Source organism: Phalacrocorax carbo, chromosome 1, assembly GCF_963921805.1.
Source record: "Phalacrocorax carbo chromosome 1, bPhaCar2.1, whole genome shotgun sequence".
Classification (NCBI taxonomy): Eukaryota; Metazoa; Chordata; class Aves; order Suliformes; family Phalacrocoracidae; genus Phalacrocorax; species Phalacrocorax carbo.
In genome coordinates, this window is record NC_087513.1 from 28,398,399 (window position 1) to 28,416,954 (window position 18,556).

The following is an 18,556-nucleotide window of genomic DNA, read 5'->3' on the forward strand; positions in this document are numbered from 1 at the left end:
CCAAAAGCCCAATTCTACTATCAACACTTCAGTGTCTGTATGTTACACTGTTTTGCTAGGTCAAACCAATGTGTGTAGCTTGGGCTGTACATCACCAGAGCCTCTCTGGCTTGCCGTCTATCTGTTGACAGACAGATATCAAACACTTCTCCAGAAAGTTAATAGATTGACTCTATGAGCCTATAACCTACTGCCAGATTAATTTATTTTGAGTGGTTTATGTGAAAGCAATGGAAGTGTTTCCTGGGGCCAAAGCCGTGTTTCCTGGGGCCAAAGCCGTGTTTCCAAACCCAGGAGGCATAAATGGGCTCTGTGGCACTTGTAAGCAGGACCGCAGGACCGATAGAAATCGTAGGGTTTTGCCAGTATTTGGGTTCATGTACCTGACAAGGATGGGGTTCCCAGCTCAGTGTGTCTGGTCTGGCTGAGGCATCGTGAGAGGCATTGCTGCTGCCTAGCTTTACACCTTTAACTTTAGGAAGCTAGTTCTCCAATTGGCCTGATATTCAAGGTAAGAGGAAGATCCACAAAGCAAACCAGAACAGGAAGTCTAATGCTTTGAGGGATATGCTACTTTCTGTTACTTTTTTTCTTTTCTGGAAATAAACCAGTGAGATAAAGCTCAAGAACTACACTCCTTTGATAATACCCACATTTCTTCAGTGCAAAATATTTCATTGAAAAAATCCTAATCAGCCTTAGTGAAAATTCACAAAAGGTCAGGGTAAATAAACCATGGAACAAATTTCGGGGGCAGGCTTCTCATCATTTGTTGCCTTTAAATCAAGAAAACATTTCTTACTAAAAGATATATGATCTTTTGTCTGCAATTTATGGGATTCGGTGCAAGAATTACTAGTTAAAATTTGATGGCCTATGCTATGCAGGTCAGATTAAATGATCACAATGGCCCTTGACCTTTGCAGCTATTAATCTTTCATGAGAGCAAAGCCATAAAAGACAGATGAACTGTAATAAAAAGGAACTGGAGTCTCTGGAGGACTATTTAAAGGATCGCTTGAATTAGCTAATGCAAGAAAAAGACCTTTTCTGATAGAAAAGCTTTAAAACCCCTGAAGTTACACAGATTATTTTTCATTTTGACAAGAGGAGGAATTGCATTTTGGTTAAAAAAATTCGTTTGTTAATATCCTTCTTGTTTCTCTCCATTCAGGGTGTCGTCAGAAAGGGGAGGATTTTTTATGAAAAATGGGAACATGAAAATGTTGCAGGGTTTGCCCTTTCACAGGTTTAGAAAATATTTATCACTCGAAAAGCCAATTCCCTTTGGGAGAAAAGTAGAAACATAGTGTCTCCTCTGGGGTAACCAGGATTTATAGCCCCGCTTAGGCCAGAGGCAGCCTCTTTGGCCTCCCCATCTCCATCCAGGATGCTCAAGGCTTGGGCAGGAGGTGCACTGGCAACTCCGTTTGGGAGTAGGAGCCGAGTGCTTTGCTCAGGTGTTGGCGACAGCCAGGAAGGCACCACGCTGTGCTCAGGGAAGGCTCAGTCAGGAGGTGTTCAGGTCTTTTGCCCTGATCATGATAAACTGAAGGGGCTGATGGAAACCCAAGATGATGCCCAGAGCCCTGTAAGCCATGCCCCGAGGACGAAAGGGGTCTGACCTCAGGGACTGGCCCCAGGAAGTGGAAAGACTTTCCAGAGATGCCTGTGACTTACTATGGGAGGAATCTGCGTGTGGGAGGACTGAAGAAGCTTCCATTTAAACAAAGTCTCAGCCAGCAGGGCCATGTACCCCGATCCAAGATGGACTGAGGAAGATGATGACAGCACTGAGGCAAATGGGAGATGTTTTAGATGTCTTTCTAACAGGCCAGAAGTGCTTAGAAAGTGCTGGGAGTCAAGACTGACAGGGACTGAAGCATCAGAAAAATGAAAGGTGTTCATGGCCCATGGACCCTATGGAAGAGGAACACTGCTTGTAAATACTCTGCTGTGTATCAGCTCCAGGGAAACCCAGCCGGGAAACTGATGCAGGGCTTGCACTGCAACAGCAATATGGTTGGGATAAGCCAGGGAAGACACTAAGGATGTGCAGAACACATTGGTTGGTGGAACAGAAAATGAGGAGAGAGCACAGGGAAAATCAACACCAGCAATTCCATGTATTTTAAGGGTGCAAGGTAATAATATGAAAAAGTAATTCTGTTTCTCTGCCAAATGAAAGCAACTCAAAAAGATTGAAAGGTAATGTGATAGTCTCTTCTTGTGATTGTTTTCACAGAAGAGATACATTATGCGTGTTTAACAACATACATTAGTGCTGACACAATGAATTGCTGCATAGGGCTGAGAAAAGTTGGGAGATGAAAAGGAATTAATCAGGGAAAGTTAGACCAGTGGAGAAAAGAAAAATGGAAAATCAAACTGTTTAGTTGCCAGAGTGCACAGGATGTCTGCCACTAAATGCTAGGATTTTTTTTCTCTTGAAAATTTTCCTGGTACCTGCAATTAGGGACTTATTAATTCAGTTACTGCCCTTACTATTTGTCCCTTTTAATTGTTTTTCTCTACCATGAACTACACCATAATTTGAATACTTATATTGCAATCTAGTAGAAGGCATAGTATGCTATGGCACCTGGAGAGAAACAGTGCATCTCTCCCTAAAAAATATCTATTAACACCAGGCCTTAAAATTAATTCCCATCATCTCATGGAACATTTATAACTCTATGGAAACTCCTTCTGGGGTGATAACTAAAAATCCTGAATGTACTGGTACCTTGTAAATGAGTACTATATCCCGAGCTGGTGCAAGTGGCAGCAGTGGAACTTCAGCAGCTGCTTCTCACTGAGGATCTGATCTAATACACAATTTACCAAATAACCATGGTCAGAGATGAGTGCAGGGAATGCAGGTCACCAGCTCTGAGCTCACTTTCTGACAGCTGAGATAGAGCTGGAAGGAATTTGCTTTCTGATCATCCCACCACAGGCCAGTGAGCAGAAGAGGACGGCTCATGATGCAGTCCCACTGCTGGCAGCTCAGGCCCTCACAAATCCCACAGCTGGCTCTGCCAGCTGCTGGTTTGTAACCCATATGTTGGTTAGGAGAATAGACCGTTCTTCCTTTTTCAATCCTTCTTGTGGTCCCCAACCACATAATTCCCACTGTTAGTTTTATTACATGCAGAGAGGAATCTGGTGGTTTTTCTAATATCTGTGCATATTTTTCAGTTATTACGTAAATAGGGCTTTTCCAGTGAACTGTGGTGAAGGTGTTCTGCTGGCTCACAGGTTGAGCTTTTCCCACAGGGATGTTTAAATTAGGTGAAATTAGAAGACGACATTAGGTGAACAGCTTTTCTTTTCTGCCTGGTTTCGGTTTGGTCCCAGCTACAGATGTACTCTGGGAAGTGCTCAGCTCCTCGCTGAGCAGCTCGCATTCCTGCTCTTCGGGTCTCTGACTGCAGCTCGCCAGCTGAGTCAAGGTGTAGGAATGGTTGGTGAAGGCTGCCAGCTGGACTAGTAGGAAAAACACTTGGGCTCGACTTTTACAACAAATGGCAAATCAGTTGAGCACAGACAGCCTGGTTTATTTCTTGACCTCAAATAAAAGTTTTCATTGTAGTCTCGGCTGCTGCACTTTCTTCTTGTATGCATATTTGTCGGGATTTGAATCTATGTTGATCTGAAACAGAACTGACTTGGGCAAGCACACAGCGAGATTGGGGAAAAGTCTTCCTCCACCAGAAATCAAATAATAACTTGAAGGTGAAGGGAAAGAAGAGAAACTACTGCTGGGATTCCCACACTGCAGTGCCCTTTCCTGGCAGAATATTTTCTTCTATTGTCCATGTTGCCTCCTTTTGATTGGCACCTCATGCTGCTCTTCCCCACACAATGTGCAGGGTTGGGGATGTGATTGTATGCCTCGGACTCTCTGTCCATGGTTTTATTCCCACATAGATGTTATTGAAAGAAAGCACATAAAGAACAAGCTTTTCCAAAATGTGACAAAAGACTGTCAGTGTCATTTTTCAGCTGGGCGGGATTTCTGTGAAGCACCTGTGACAAGGCTCATGCCTCAGAATACTCTTCATAACAGGGTGAAGGCTCAGGCATTTCATACATAACCCATCTCCAGTGATCTGTCTTTCTCTTCTGCAAAGAGAACACTTTCTTTCAGACAGGCCAATATGAATCTTATCTTGGTTAGCATCAGCAAAAAAAACCCCATGGCTTTTTCAGCTAAAAACCAGAAATTTTCATCCCTTATGCTGAAGAGCTGCTAAATTACTAATTTTTCCAGGCTCACATCCTCTGTTATTTGGGATTAGTTACATGTACACATTCCAGTGGCTTATACAAATGAAACAAAATTACTAAAACATAACTCCTATTCATCAGGAATTCTTACCCAGGATTATTTCCCTGGTTTTGGTATAGAAGTATGGTTTATAGTGGACAGAGGCTGAGTACTCATAAGAGAATTCATAAACTGTACATTAGTCTTCAAGACTGTCACGATGTTGTTGTAACTGAACACATAATACAGCCAAAAGATGTTCCTTTACCTTGCAGACTATAAATTACATGTAGATGGTCTTCTTGTGTTTATACAATGTTTTGCACATGCAGCATTTGGGCCCATAAATTATATTGCTCAAAAGTTGACACAGTATTTAGAGATCTTGCTGGATTATTGCCTTTGGAAAGTCAGGTACTTCCCAAAGTCAATATGGTTTCCTTGCACAGCATGCATGAAAAATCCTGTTATCCTGAACAGCAAGGAATAAGAGGGGGCAGTTTTGACTCTTTACAGAGAGCAGCTGCTCTAAAAGAAGCCTCCTCTGCCCTCCATGCCACACACTCTTTGCTTCTCTGCCTTTCTGATCCTGGCTACTTCTACTATATAGACCTGGTTTTTGAACATACACAGCTCCAGCAGTCGATGCCAATCCTTGCCCTGGGGAAGCCTATAAGCAAGCTTCTTCCCCCAGCAATAATTTGCACTTGTTTTCATTCTGACAGGTGCTTCTCAGAGTGAAAAGCAGAAATATGCTCAGGATCTGATCAATGTCATCAGATAGTGAAAAAAATATTGTTGGATAAGTAAAGCAGCTCTTTTTTCCATGCTTTTATAATCTGTAGGTGGATACATGTGCTTGAAAATTATTTTAGGGATCAAATCTGCAGGAAAACAATATCAAGTAGAAAAATGATTTGGCAGGAGTCAGCCCAACAATAAATAGAAATAACATCAGTAATAAATAACATTATCCTATTCTAGTAGAAATTGACATTGTCATCATATTATTCGAAGTCAGCTTTAATTAGCTGCACTTTCTCTTCTCTTGCGTATTGCTTGAGGCAAATTAGTAGTATTTCACAGAATCACAGAATGGTAGGGGTTGGAAGGGACCTCTGGAGATCATCTCATCCAACCCCACTGCTTGAGCAGGCACACCCAGAGCAGGGGGCACAGGAATGCGTCCAGGTGGGTTTTGAATGTCTCCAGGGAAGGAGACTCCACAGCCTCCCTGGGCAGCCTGTTCCACCACTCTGGCACCCTCACAGGAAAAAAGTTTTCTCTCATATTTAAGTGGAACTTCCTGTGTTCCAACTTGTGCTCTTTGCCCCTTGTCCTGTCATTGGGCACCACTGAAAAGAGCCCAGTCCCATCGTCCTGACACCCACCCTTTAGCTATTTATAAGTACTGATGAGATCCCCCCTCAGTCTTCTCTTCTCCAGGCTGAACAAACCCAAGTCTCTCAGCCTTTCCTCATAAGGGAAATGCTCCAGTTCCCTGATCATCTTCATAGCACTCCACTGGACTTGCTCAAGCAGTTCCCTGTCTTTCTTAAAGGCAGGGGCCCAAAACTGGATGCAGTACTCCAGATGTATCCTCACTAGAGCAGAGTAGAGGGGGAGGATAACCTCTCTTGATCTGCTGGCCACACTCCTTTTAATGCATCCCAGGATACCACTGGCCTTCTTGGCCACAAGGGCACAGTGCTGGCTCAGGGTCAGCTTGTTGTCCACCAGCACTCCCAGGGGCTTCTCAACAGAGCTGCTTTCCAGCAGGTCAGCCCCCAGCCTGTACTGGTGCGTGGGGTTGTTCCTCCCCAGCTGCAGGACCCTATACTTGCTTTTGTTGATTTTCATGAGGTTCCCCTTAGCCCAGCTCTCCAGCCTCGTTGGATGGCAGCACAGCCTTCTGGTGTATCAGCCACTCCTCCCAGCTTGGTATCATCAGCAAACTTGCTGAGGTTACACTCTATCCCATCATCCAGGTCATTGATGAATATGCTGAACAGGACTGGACCCAGCACAGACCCCTGGGGAACACCACTAGTGACAGGCCTCCATCCAGACTCTGCCCCATTGATCACGACCCTCTGAGTTCTGTTGTTGAGCCAGTTCTCTGTCCACCTCACTGTTCACTCATCCAGCCCACACTTCTTTAGCTTGTCTATGAGGATGTTATGGGAGACACTGTTGAATGCCCTACTGAAGTCTAGATAGACAACATCCACTGCTCTCCCTTCATCGACCCAGCCAGTCACGCCATCGTAGAAGGCTATCAGGTTGGTCAAGCATGATCTTCCCTTGGTGAATCCATGTTGAGTGTTTCTGATAACCTTCTTGTCCTCTACATGCCTGGAAATGACCTCCAGGATGAACTGCTCCATCACCTTTCTGTGGCTGGAGGTGAGGCTGACTGGCCGATAGTTCCCCAGGTCCTCCTTCTTGCCCTTTTTGAAGACTGGAGTGACATTTGCTTTCCTCCAGTCCTTGGGCACTTCTGTCCTCCACAGCCTTTCAAAGATGACGGAAAGTGGCTTGGCAAGAACATCTGCCAGCTCCTTCAGCACTCGTGGGTGCATCGCGTCGGGGCCTGTGGATTTGTGAGGAACCAGTTTGCATAGGTGATCTCTGACCCAATCCTTCTCAACCAATGGTAAGTCTTCCTTCCTCCAGATTTTTTCTCTCTCTTCTGGGGGCTGAGATGCCCGAGGGCCAGCCTTAGCAGTAAAGACCGAGGCAAAGAAGGCATTCAGTAACTCTGCCTTCTCTGCATCCTGGGTCACCAGGGCCCCTTCCTTGTTCAGCAGAGGGCCCACAGTTTCCCCAGTCTTCCTTTTACTGCTGATATATTTAAAGAAGCCCTTCTTGTTATCCTTGACATGCCTTGTCAGATTTAGTTCCAAGTGGGCCTTGGCCTTCCTCGTCGCATCTCTGCATACCCTGGCAACATTCCTATATTCCTCCCAAGTGGCCAGTCCCTTTTTCCACATCCTGTGAACCTCCTTCTTCCATTTGAGTTTCTCTAGAAGCTCTTTGGTCATCCATGCAGGTCTTGTCGCTCCTCTGCCTGACTTCTTCCTCCTAGGGATGGACCGATCTTGAGCTCGGAGGAAGTGGTCCTTGAATACTGTCCAGCTCTCTTGAACCCTGCTGCCTTCTAGAGCCCTAGCCCATGGGATTCCTCCTAGCAGGTCTTTGAAGACGCCAAAGTTGGCCCTCTTGAAGTCCAAGGTTGTAATCTGACTTGTTGCCCTGCTTCTACCACACAGTATCCTGAACTGTACCATCTCATGGTTACTGCAACCAAGGCTACCCCAAACTTTCACATCCTCAGCCAGCCCTTCCTTGTTCGTTAGTATAAGATTTCATATCTGTTCATATCTATGAAACAGATTTAATATCTGTTGTTGCTACTCCTTCTGTTTGCTTTATGATTTCCTTTTCTTTCTGTGCCACTGCCTTCTCCTTGTGCCAGGCCCTAATCTGAATTTTATTAATAATTCTTTTTTCCTGCCATGTAATACAACAGTATCGGACTTGGAAATTTCAATGCATAAACCTCTGCTGGTTTTTCCAGTGTGGTCAGTTCTCTCCTTTGCTTTTTCAGCATTAGGTCTTTGGTAGTGCCCTTTCAAACAAACACCTGAGATACCTGTCCTGTTTTCCTGTTTTCTCACACGTAGACTTTCCTTTGAATTCTTCATATTCTTTTCCACTGGCTTCATCTAAATCTACAGCAGTATTCTTACTCCAAATGTACTTCAACTCCGATCCCACTACTGTTATGGTACAAAAAAATTAATCACATATGATGGTTGCATAAATCAGTAGTTTGATTCAGTTTGGCATCATACTGATCTCTATGATCTTCACTACATTTGTAAAAACCTGCTTTTCTGATAAAACATTCTTGTACTTAACTTTTTTAAGAACACCTTAAGGACATACAGCTTTCCCCTGCTGCTGGAACCTGCAGCAAAGATGTGACAACGCTTATTTTGTTTCCTTTCTTTTCAATTCCGTTGCAATTTAACAATTTTGTGATCTAGAGCATATTCAGAATGCTAACATGACCCTGTTTCCATTTCACTTGCTCCAGCCAGGATTCTGATATGCCACACTGTATTTTTCCCTTTCTGTCCTATTTTCATTTGCCAAGCATCCCAAAAGGACCAGCCTGTCTCAACATACTGCTCAAAGGCAAGTGAGAAACAAAAGCACCAAGACTCAGAAATTTCAAGGTTTTGCTGGCTTTACCCTTCTCCTAAGTGAGGCCAGACTCTAGGGAGAGCTGGTAACTTAGTGGGAGATAATCACATAACGGTAAGACAGCACTTTGCTCATCGACTTAGGTTGTTACATCCACAATAGCAGTACTGTTTCTGCCTCTGTGCACCTTGCCCTCTCTCAAAGAACACGTCTTGAAGGTAGTTCTCAAAGTCTCTACACCAGCACTGCATAAAGCTTGAAGAACATAAAAGCTTGTCACCTTTACAACCTCTCTTGGCTTGGAGAAAACCATGCACCATCAAGCAATCATTTCCCTGCTAACAGTAGATTTTATACTGTTACCATTTCCATTGTGAACATTACTCCAAACTCTCCTCTCTGATCAATCTGTTTTATTAAGGTTTCTGGGGCCTTGCTGCTTCTCATACACGGAGGTACAATTTACAGTTCTGCAGAAAGACTGTATTCCAGCTAAATTTTGTTTGGCAGAATTACAGCCTTTTTTTTTTCTCTTATATATCTGTTGCAGTAACCTTAAGCTTGCTGGAAAGAAACAACCAGGCTGCTTGTACTAACCTTTAGACTGTTTATCTTTGGGCCTCTCAAACTGAGCTCAGTCTTCAGCTTCCCCTGATCCACAGTGCTCTCCTGCTCTTTTCATTTAGATACTGGTTGCTTGTATCGCTTTGTGTTTGCGTCTTGGTGGAACCTGGAGCCTCTCAATCACAGAAACTCAATAGTAATCACATACCAAATTCATGCATATGGCTTGAAGCCCTCCACCCTTGTGCATTATCTGGGTTTACAGTGCACCTCTTTAGAGGCTTAAAATCTGAAACAAATATCAGCTTAAAAATTTCTAATACCTGTGCTTTATTCCTCACTCTAGATAACATAAAAGCAAGTCACCGTTCACACAAGGTTGTAAGGCTGGACAAAATTTTCTGTGTTGCTGGCATTTTGGGTTCTGTCTCTTCACACTCCTAGGTCTTTTCTAAGTTCAGGTCAGATTCCTCTACAGGTCTATCATCTTTCCTCTGCAGATGTATCCCTCTGCCAGTCTCTAGGTCTCTCTATCTCTCCCAGACCTGTCTCCATTGATTGAGTTCAGGGCATGGCCCCACTCCTTCAAAGGCTCACAGCCGTGTCATGCTCCAGCCTGCCCTCCCAGCGAGCTCTCCTGAGCAGCCCGAGCCCACACTTGTGCCCAGACATTTAGTTTGGGAGGGGTGGAAACAATTTTGAAATTTCCAAAGAGACAAGGAAAAGTTGAGCCCAAAAGGTTGAAATCTAGAATGAAAGAAGAACAAAATAATGGAAAACAGAAGATTTCAGTTTGTTCTCTTCAGGTCAGCTTCTCAGCAGTAAACCCATGGTTTATTTCCTATGCCATAGGTCTCTACATACAGCCCAGAAGATGACATTTGAAATTAATTTAACTTGCATCATTTTATTTCAGCCAGTAAATCACTTTTATCTGCCTACTTATTTTTATGGCTGCCTTCACCATTGCATAGGTAAGTCTCTCAAATAATTATGGGTTTGTCATGACCACACTTCTCCAACGTAGAGAATTATTATGAGCTTATTGTGATTAGAAAACTGAGGTGCAGAAAAATTAGCTATTCACTCAAGGTCAGGTAAGGAGTTTCAAACAGAGACTCAGTCCCAGTGTACTGGCTTTCCTCCCCCATTTGTACAGTTTTATATATATAGATATATGGGGTTTTTTTGCTTTTGAGAGTTTTATAGCTGTTAAATGACTGATTAATAGCATTTCATTCATTTATTAAAAAAAATTAGAACATTTAGTACTACTGACAGACACACTGAATTGGGATTCTTGGCATATGAGTCACAAACTACATGTATTATTCAGAGGTTTCATAGACAGCAACATGACTGCAGTTTATAACCCAGCTCTCCCAAGGATCATACACTAATTTGTTCTGATGGAATCATCAGGAAAAAAAAGTAGGTAGTTCTATACAAACTAATGTTGTGAAGACAGATGGTTTTGGTATCTGAACTGCCTCTATCTTTTTGTTACTGTATAGGCCAAATATCTCACTGTCTTTCTCTGCATATTTCTTCATATTTCATTACATATCCAATTGTCATTGTTGTGACAATAATTGAATGTGAAAGGTTGCAATTCTAATAAAAATGTGGAATGACCTACTTTGTAACCCCATGATTTTCCATTCCACTACAGACCAAAACATTAAAAAAATATAAAGTAGGTTTAAAATGGAGATTCAGAGTTCTCTAGAAAGGTGACTCAAGCCAAACTTAGCAAATATATGGAGCTGTGCAAACAATTTATTTTTGTTCAAGGGCTGAATTACAAAATTTAATAAAAAAAGCCACTATCCTTAACATATTAATTTTTAAAATGGTAATAAAAATAAAATTAATTTAAAATACTTGAATGAAAGTAAGCACTTCGCTTCATCAGAAAAAATGAATAATTTATAGCATTTTAAATAAGACCAAAGTCAAGTTCAGTAAAAAACAGGATACTGTTTTCCAGTTCAGCACTGGTAGCCTTACACTCCAAAGCTTACAGGGTTCAACTACAGTGCAGTAGAAAACATAGAATTACCTTCTCTAATCAGCAACTGTTTCAGTCTGAAACAGGTCAAAGCTTCAAAGCTGTTCTGCCTTTTAGATCCATGTAGGGTCTAAAAAGGTCTGCAGGCATTCACATTCTTCCCTGTTCATGATTAAGTGTTTGACTACAGTGCTATTCTCTTTCTTTCTTTTTCTGACTGGGACATCTGCACCAAAATTATTTCTAATCAGGTGAGTGAAGAATTAGCCTAATCTATGGTGGTGTTCCAGTTTTTATTTTCAATAAATAGAACCCAAATTTAGGGGCTCAGCTCCATACTAGGTTTTGCTGCAGAGGTTTCCAAATGCAGCAAGGTATCTGCCAGGCTGACAATGTAGATGCTTATCTGTGGACTGACAACTACTTTTATCCATAGGCAATTGTTATTTTTTCCTCATTTCACTTTAGGTCACCTTAGGTGACTCATCTTCTGTGTAATTTCTGAGTATTATCCAGGGACTCCAGCACACATGGCCAAGGATGCAGGGGAGTTAATTCTAGGAATTAAGCATAGCATTGCTGAATTAAGGAATGACAAAGATCCTCCTTATCCTTCTGAAGACAATTTCTGTTGGTTTGTAATGTGTCTTGGTGGTAAGAGCTGCACTTAAAAGTTTTAGAGCATTAAATTGTTTTGATGAATTACTAAAATACGCAATTAGGGGATGAGTACACTTGGTGAAATCCTGGCCCAGTTACCATCACCAGGAATTTTGTCAGTGGCTGTAATGGACTAGAAAATTCACCCATTTAAAGAAAGGAAAGAAATGAATGAACCCTTTTTTTGTTGTTGTAACATATTTTTCTTAAATAGTTTTCAAAATGCTAACACTAATTTAAAAATACTAAGTGACCACTTAATTTCACCCAGCTTTCATGAGCCTCTTGGAGCGTACATTTTCCAAGAAGACCCAAATTAAAACTCTAATCTTTGTCTCAAAACCCCTGGCTTTCTCTGAATTGGCTTCCTCAGGTTTTCCTGCTGAAAAGCCTGCCCTTGTTATCCAAGTGCCTGTCACGGGGCTCCGGGAGGAACCTCTGGTTACGGCGTGTTCTGAAGACAGCTCACCCCGAGCAGGGGGGAGGGAGGAGAGGAGGATGTTTATTTCCATAGTGGCTAATTTCCCAAATGAAGAGCCTAATTATTCAACTGCCACGATGAGTTTACGCCTGTGAATACAGTAAATGTATGTCAGTAGCTGCGATAGAGAGGGTCTGTGGTTCTGGAGAGCAGATGCTGGGGTGGTCCCTGCTCCCCAGCAGCACCTGTTGGACTGGGGTCTGCTGTTGAGTAACCCTTCTGTAGTACAAAAGGAGGTTATATTATTGGGTACATTTTAATTCTTGCTGGTATTAGTCATAGCCTCGGTGACTCATCAATCTGGCTCACAAAGTAAAAGCAGATTTACCCTTTATAGGGTTTGGTAGTTGGCAGATGATTGTTTCCCCTCTGTGAATCAGATTTTTATTTATTTAGTGTAATCAAGAAGGAACTGTCTGTTTTGTGACCTTCTAGGTTAGTGAAAGGGAACAAAGGATTTCTCTTTATTATTATTATTATTTTTTTTTGGCATCATGCAGTTAGCAGAACAATGCAAAACTATGATAAAGGTTCATACTCTGGTTGGCTGGTTGCTTGGACTGTGGCTGCATGTCACATTATTGTTACAGTTGGTCTGAAAAATTCTTTTACATGAGCAGAAATAACCATTTTGTTACAAACAAAGTAGAATGCATACTCTTTAGAATCAGTTGGGAAAAATTACTTCTTCCAGCAGATAGATAACCATTTAACATGTAAGGCACTGAAAGATCCTTGAATAATTTTGCTAAGCTTGACAAAAATAATCAGAGAATTTTGCAACATGCCTGGCTATTGGACAGACTACATCCTGTCTACAGACATAGCTCATGCAAATTACAGAAGAAAAAATCAGATGGCAAGCAAGGACTGTGGTAAGCAGCTCAAGGACAACAATCTGGGTAACAGACCTAAAATCCGTGCAGAGATTGCTCAATGACAGTGGAGCTGAAAGAAATTATAAAAAGCTAACGATAACTAACCAGAAATAATTAACTGGTTACTGGTTCTTATCTAGATAAGGAGAAAATGCCATTTGGAAAGTTCATGCAGTTCCTAAACTTTGTATCTGGTTTAAAAAAAGAGGCTTCACCAGCGTGAAGCACACTAATTCACTCCCTGGTCCTGGCACTCTGCAGGCATTTTGCTGAGACCTGTAAATGATTTGCAGTATGTTCAGGGAATGCCAACAAACATTATTCATCGCTACAGCTGCATTTGTTGCATAGTTTTTGAAGCTGGTTATTTCTAAATGTTTTTCCCTTCTGCATTTAGCTAACAAAACATTTGAAATGCAGTGAAAAACCTTGGTGCTCAGTGAAGCTAAGCTAGATTGAACTACGTGGAATGGAACACCACCACCAGTGAAGTAAAAAAGAGGGGTTTTTTTTCAAGTTTATTTCAAGAAATTTTCATTAGTGTCCCCTCTGGTAAGCTGCAGTGGGGCAATGTGTCCCGGCGGGGTGGGCTGGCTGCATGCAGGGTGCACCTGCCTTGGGGGGGGTCAATGGCCTGCTTGGTGGTGGTGCGGGGGCTCTGAACATTGCACCCACAAGGGGAGGGCTTCTGGTCCTCCTCACTGCATTTCTGTGCTGCCACACTGTGAAGGTCAGAAGCATGTTGTTTTACTAAGAGTCTCAGCTGAGGAAGAGTATTTTTGGAAGAAAAATTGGAAAAACCGTAATTCAAGTTACATAGTTGAAAAGGTACATTGCAAAGTAATCTACGCTTCTTTAAAATCAACAGTTTCTAGGTTGTTAAAAGGATTCAACTTTGAGATGGGGAAAAATCTGTGTTACTTATAAATAAAGCATGACTGGCTAATCAGTTTAGTGGGGATGGAGGCATTACAATGAAAGCTCCCATGAACAATTTATTTATTAAGCAGATCTTACTAAGATTAAATTACCAAATTGAGAGTGTTTTCCAGCAAATAGTATGCTTCGCTTAGCAGCACATGGTCAATGAGTTACATCAAATGATCAAGGGATACTGCAGGTTATTCTTCACTGGGATCTATGACGACAAGGATAAATGATCATCTGTGGGGTGTGGTTTCAGTGGAAGGTGAATTAGGGGTATCCTGAGATCTCTTTCACCCCTCTATTTTTATATGTTAAGGGAAAAAGAAAATGATGGAAACCATGTCTATTGATCTGAATTCAGAGATGCATAATTTGACCTGAAAGAATATAAATTACGTTTCTGTTGAAGCCAATGGGTCTCTGAATAGGTCCCAATTCATGCTCAAAGCTATAGTGTTTTTGTCTTAAAAGACGACTAAAAGAAGACTTAAAGAAGTGCTTATCTTGAAGTATGTAGTTAAAGCACAGTCCCAAATTCTTTACTCTGACCCCAATAATACTGGGACACACCACTGTGATCATAGTTTTAGTGTGAAATAATAGTGTGAAATAATTCCAAAACAAATGTTCTTGAATTTCATGTTGTGAGCTATGAGATAACCTCTTGCAAGTAAAATGATCATGAATACAACTAGACTAGGAGAAAATTACTTGCAAGACATGCAAGTGCACTTTGTTCTTCCACTTCTTTTTCCTCAGAAGCATAATACTCCTGAGATCAGCAGCTGTCAGCAATACGAGAGTAAAAATAATACACGGTATTGCCTGTTGTGCTAGGCACTGTGTAGAGGATAGAGTAATTGAAGTTAGCAATATTCATGATTTCTATTATGGCTTTCAAGATTTTTAGTGTTGTTCTTCAAGGCTTTTTTCCCCATTTTCTTGAGCTATGTGAGAGTCTCAACTATTGCTTTATTAAGAAAAAAAAATTAATTCACGCAACCACACAGAAAAACCTTAGGAGTTCTAAACCAGACACAGAATAGAAAGAAGACAGATTTTTTTGTTCTTCATTTCTTAACTATCACAATTTTAAAGTCAACCTGAAAGTTTCTTTGTGCTTGCTCTGGATTTGGGGAACTACCAATAGTAAGAAAAAAGCAGACCCTCTGCCAGAAAAACCATTCTGTCTACATATACAAGATAAGAAAAGGGTGGGGAAGTGAACTATTATTAATAACATGAAAATTAAGCATTATGAGATTAAACTGCCAGGACTTTCAACACTTGGTTATGCAGATAAGGTCAGTGCCCAAGAGAATGCAGAGGAAGCCTGCGGAGAGCTGGGAACTGACCCTGGCTGCTCCTCAGGAAGAGAGACAAGTGGCATCAGATATAAATGAAGCAGCACTCACCAGTGCAAAAGCTGAATCAGCTGCGAAGCTTAGTACTTTCTTAATGAGTGTCACTGTGAAAATTCTCAATGAACTGACAGGACTGTCCATATTCTTGTCTCTAGGTTAAGGGAGGTAGGTGTGAAACAAAGAAGAGCACAACTATTCTTCAGACAATGGTTCAGCTTGGGAACTGCTTGCCACAGGATGCTGTCAATGCTAGAAGTTTACACAGCGTTACGGGGGAACTGGACAAGCCCATGGGTAAGAAATCAGTAAATACTACCAAATAAAAACAAAATCAAACTGAACCCAACAACTCACCCGTATTACCTCAGGAAAATCAGTTTATCTGAAAATGACTCAAGGGTGAGAATGCATTTCAGTGAAATATCTTCTGTTGTCCTTGTTCTCACACTCTTCCTTAGACATAGACTCATGGCTGCTGCTGGAGACCGGATGTTGGCCTAAATGGGTTTTTGATGTGAGCTGCTGCAGCTGTCCCAAGGCTATGATGTTATGAGGGACACTTACTGACAGCAGCTGAAGATCTAACCCATCAGCTGTTGGAAGTTCTCTTAGATGCTATAAGTTTTTTGTGGCACCAAGCGGTTTCCAGAGATGCCTTTTCCCAGAATGTCTTGCCCCTACAAATAAAGCATTCTGCATGGTTCTAGCCACTTTAGACTGAGTCACTTGTTGGGATTGCAGCTTATGGAAGGGGTCATTAATGAGGGTAGCTGCACCACACTGGAAAATCTTTTTTTTCCTCAGTATACCCTTGATAGTTCTAAAATCTAAGAAATGGGTTTCTACAAGTAAACAACATCTGTGTGTTATCAGTATTATCCACTTTCAGGATGGAACACATTCATCTGTGTAAAGCTTGAAAACCCTCTCAGGACTATTTCAAATCCATTTCCTAGGTAAATTAAACAGATACTTTTGCCCCAGCCCTACATCCCACACTGAATCCTGCATTCACAAGGAATCCCAGTGACCTCTCCGGGTCCATAAAGGCTAACTGTACTGCAGTATGGGTTTTTGATGGGTACACTTCAATTTTGTCACTTCTTCCTAATGAGAAAATGAATTTTAAATTGACATCCAGGAATGAATCAAAATGTAAAAAGGGTCTTAAATGAAAAGGTGTTAAGTATCCATGTAAGCTCAAATCAGAAATCTAAATTATCAGATGAGAAATGCAGCTCTTGAAAACAAAAGCACCCCAGTAGATTTATTTAAAACAAATACATTTCTGTGTGATTAAAAGAAAGACCTGGAGCTGATGTAAATAGTTTGGAAGCAAAATAAACCACACTGTAATCATATATTAAGAAGAAATATGTGTGAATCTCAATGATTTGTAGAAATACAGTCCAAATTTTAAAAAAAAAGTCATCACAATTTTACTACAAATGGAAACTTTATTTGAAATATTGCCATGTTTAGGGAAAACACAAGGAAGACAAGGTAGGTGGCACTCCAATTTTCAGCCTCGATTCAACAGAGGGAAATCTATGACTAAAAAAAGCTGAAGTATGCAAATCAATTGCTTTCCTGAAGCCTTTTTACTCAGGTGGGAGTTACTCATCCTAGTAACGATGTGTGAATTATTCCTTCATCAGGCTGACTTGTGGATTCACACAATTTAATCAAATTGCGGCTCAAACTTAGACTGTAATATAATTATTTTCCAGCTAGTAAATGGGAAAAAAATCTTACCATTTCCCCCCTAAGCCCACCGGTGAGTCAGTAGTTCTTCTGGTTCCCATTTCAAATTCCCTTTGCCTTCATGCCTGCAAGATGCTACTGGCTTTCAATTAACTGGTAGTGCCTGGCTGCTCCAAGCGCACTCAGAGCCCGTTGCAAATGCAAAGTAAAGCGGGTTTATAAAAAGTCACCCATGAAGATTGGTTAAGCTGCCTGTTTGACTGCACGTTTGCAATGGGCTAGGACCACGTGCACAAGCAGTCACTGTGATTTGACTGACAGGCAATTAAATGTGCTAACTTGTGCTTGTGGGAACGTATCATTAAAGTGCCCTAGCCAGTAGTTCAGCACATTAAAAAATATATCGCGTCAACGTTGTGATAAAAGTTTTATTTTATTGATACTACATGTAAATGAAAAATGTAGCCATGTACTAAGTGTAATTTTACATCTTTTATCCACGTCTTACTCAGCCTAGTTTCTTACCATTAAGCTCTCTGTGTCTTCCTTCCAGTACCAAATGTACTTCCAGCGAAGAAGACATGAGATATTATCACTTCTTTTAGGATTTTTATTAGCATTCAGAGGATCTCAGGACCACACAAGGAGGTCTTTGGCAAACATCAAATACAGTTTTCCACAATGCTGGGTGGCTGCCTTTTTGAGAATCTTTAGCTTCAGTTATGATCAACTGCTTGTGAAAACACATTAATATGTAAGACCTGAAGTGCTGTGCTTTTCTGTCTCAACAAGTTATTAATTCATTTTAGGGTGAGACTCCATGTCTAGATAAGAGATCCACTCCTAACACGCAGTTACCTCTCCCTGCCTGAATTCTTTCCATCAAAGAACTAGGGATAAATTTGACTTCTTTTTTATCACTGTGGGTGTGACAGCAATCTGCAGATTCAGTAATAGATAGGAAGAAAAATAAATTATTCCTCTCTGACAATTTGGTGGTCAAGTGATTTTACCATTTGTGTAATAATAAAAAAGAAAAAAACGAGTTTAAGAGGCTGATAGCATTTATTTTCTATTTCTGCTTACACATGGTAACAGAGACATGCAGGCCTTAACGTTGTATTTAAATTATATAAACATTTTGAGCTGAAAAGGTTTAATGTTTTGAATGTAATCTGTAAAATATGTGGATTAAAGGTCAAATCAGTACAAATTCTGCAGAAATGAATGGACAATTAACCTGAATTACTTTGACTCTCTAAAAGTCAGGTGGCTAGTCTAAGCTAAAAAGCCACCATCAAGAGAGAGTGAGGAGGAGAGGAATGTGTGGGTACAGTTCAGTCCATTCAGGAATAAATGTCTGAAATAGCCTCACCCTCTGGAGATGCTTACCTCCTCAGGTAACAGGCTGAGCTTTGACAATTAGCTTCAGTTTGACACCTTACTTTTAAATGGCTAAAATTAGGTCACCTGAACCTTGTC

General features: G+C 41.3%; 1 long non-coding RNA gene across 3 annotated transcripts in view; it reads left to right on the forward strand.

Annotated features, from left to right (window-relative positions):
- LOC135312570 (uncharacterized) overlaps positions 1–18,031 on the forward strand; it is a 44,028-nt gene extending 25,997 nt beyond the window's left edge. For 2 of the 3 annotated variants that reach the window (XR_010372178.1, XR_010372179.1), the window contains exons 2-3: positions 15,526–15,664; positions 15,829–18,031. This is a non-coding gene — a long non-coding RNA (uncharacterized LOC135312570). Of the gene's footprint in view, positions 1–13,642; positions 13,908–15,525; positions 15,665–15,828 lie in introns of those variants that run through there. The other variant, XR_010372177.1, reaches the window with a different exon arrangement.
- Positions 18,032–18,556: the final 525 nt, after the last annotated feature.